Below are 2,879 nucleotides of genomic sequence, written 5' to 3'. Positions count from 1 at the left end.
TATGTAGTCCGTAGCGGAACTACCTTGTCTGAATAAATGTGTGGATGTAAACTCTGATATTATCTATGTGAGATGGCAAACGATTCCCTATTTGTCATTCTTAAATTATGTATGTGCTATGTTTATCTTGCTTGCGAAACACAGAGATGCGCTTCTTTCCATTTTGGGGCATCGCCCCCTAAATAGGAAAGGACCGCATCTTAGTTGTTACAGTTTGGGAGAAGATGGGGGTGTTGGTCTTGGCCTTTTTTTCTCTTCGATGGAGTAATCGTGCGAGGGGAGTGGGAGGTCGAACCATCGTACGCGCAAAGGAGGGGTTGAACCATCACGACGGCAGATTCCCCTTTAATAGTAGAGAAATCTTGACCCCCAAGGAAACTACAAGTGTAACTCCTCACACTAACATGCTTAGGATAAGTGGGAGGAATTGACTTGGAATATCATATCTGGATAATTCTTATGTTTTTGGAAAGTCACTCTAAATTTTAGAGGAATAACTGAAGTTTCTTAAGAAGGCTTAAAGTTTTCATCATTGTCAATTATGGGTGGAAAAAATGCGTGAAGGAATAAACTCAAATTAGGAAGAACATAGTTTGGGAAATTAATATCACACCAAACAACCGCAAGCCTATTGTCTCGAAGTGATTTCTTTTTTAAGGAAATTTTGGCTCATTAGAATATTATAATGTCACTCTTGCTATTCAGTTCTTCACACAAAAGGGAAGTATACTTTGTGGAAACTCTCTCTCCTGGAATTTTGGAAAGAGGAACTAAAGACATGGTTTGTTAATTGGATATATTACAATGTACTGTCTTATAACAAGCTTCACATCAATGGAATGGAAGGTCCATATGGTTTTCTAAATGAAGCAAGGTGGTCATCTACAAATGCACATTGATGGAAGTGAAAGCTTGGTCATGTTTTAATTTTCATATGAAAGGAACATTTGAAGCTTTCTATGTTTTAGGAGTGGCATTACATAGGTACGTTTTTTTTGAAATGTTTCTATGGAAAATTGCACACTTGTTAAAGTATTTGAAACCAAACTCAGTGAGAAATTATGTTTGAACTCCTGAGGAAAAAGGGATGGTGTTGAAATTTAGTGTATCTTTGTTATACAATCGTACCTTAGCTTCCAGAATTTATGATGCATTCAAGTATATAGTTGAAGGAAAGACAAGAAGCTAAGGGAATGTCACACATCATATTATATTGTGGAAAGTGCATCACAACATGTCACTTGTTAAACACACTGAGGAAGCTATTATTGTATCTACGAGATGAGAAATAAGTCCACGTACGCATATTCAATTTTATTTTGTACTACTAATATGGTGCAGGTTCACTCACTAAAGTCGGGAATTTCTTTCAAACATGGTTACTTATGGAAATTCATTCAGTGATTGGATTTGATATTTATGTGGTTTTGAAAAACTTTACTCAACTTGGTTATCTTCTATTTGAGTTGATGTGGAATCATTCATATTATTGATATATGTGACTGGAAATAGCTGATGCAGAATTTTCACTTGAGAAAGCAAAATACTCAAGGAGCCTATAAAGGTGGAATTGCACTCGAGGAAATAATACTTGAGACATCGAGGACAACTATGCTGGAATAATTAGGCAAAAACTAAGGTCTCTAGTGATCTGAGGGGCGCAACAAGGAAGCATAATGAAGGGAAGTATCACCATATATATTTTCGTGAGTTTTCTTTACCGGCTACTGTAGGGAAAACACCCCACAACCTTTTTTTCCTTTATTCCCATATACAAGAGCTATATGTACAAGAAGAGGTTAGGATGTACAAGGGGGTTGGGTAACTATGAGTACAAACCTCAAGGAGGCAGAAAGGAAATCCATTTAAGGAGATCATCCCTCGAACTAGCCTTAATCCTATGAGATAACAGGGAAATGTCATGAATAAAGCTGGATCTCCATTTTCTGAACCTCGGCTGCTCCTGGTTAAACACCTTGGCATTTCTGACAGTCCAGATGTTCCAACATGCAGTGAACACTACCTCAGCAAAAAAGGGGTTGTGGAAGTCTCGCTTAGCAGCCAAAGCAGAGCTCCACATGGATTGACCCTGCCATGTGATCTGCAGCTAGGTCCAAACCCTCGTGCTGAAAAGACAGTTGAAGAATAGGTGATCTCTGTCCTCTTTAACTCTGGCATGGCATAAGACACAAATATTGGAGTCTGGAACATTCCAGTGGCGCCTTTCAAGCATGTCTTGGGTGTTGAGCCTATCCATGATTAGCATCCAGGCAAACATCTTGATCTTCATTGTACAATAGCTCTTCCATATCCAGTTCAGTAAATGGTTTGGGGTAATAGTGTTGTGGATATGAGTATAGTATCTCTTGGCCGTGTAGGCCTTAGCATCCTTACCCCATACCCATATATGAGAAGCATGGGGATTGATCACCAGGTCTTGAAGCAGGGAGTTGATAGAAAGTAGCTCCTGGTAAGCCTGAGCAGAGAGTGGTAAATGGAACATATTGAGCATACTTTCATCATGAAAGGCTTTGAAAACCTCCTCAATTGTGCAGAAAGGATCGGTAACAAAGGAAAATAGCCTTTGGAATCTAGCAGCCAAAGGCCTAGTAGAATTTCCAACCAACCAGGAGTCAGACCAAAACAGGAAAGTGTCTCCCTTGTTAGGCTGAACATATGTAACAGATCTGAACTTGTCAAGCCTTTTGAAGATATCCTTCCACCAAAATGAGCCACAAAGAGCAGTTCCTTGAGGGACCGTGTTATGGTAGTAAGTGTTCCAGATTAATTGAACCCATGGGATATCAGCCTGATTCAGAATTTGTCTACATTCTTGAGCAACAGAGCTTCATTCTGGATTGCTAGATTTATAATGCCTA

This window comes from Hordeum vulgare, chromosome 7H, assembly GCF_904849725.1.
Source record: "Hordeum vulgare subsp. vulgare chromosome 7H, MorexV3_pseudomolecules_assembly, whole genome shotgun sequence".
In the NCBI taxonomy this organism is placed as follows: Eukaryota; Viridiplantae; Streptophyta; class Magnoliopsida; order Poales; family Poaceae; genus Hordeum; species Hordeum vulgare.
The sequence above is the reverse complement of the archived record's forward strand: the minus strand, read 5'-3'. Positions refer to the sequence as shown.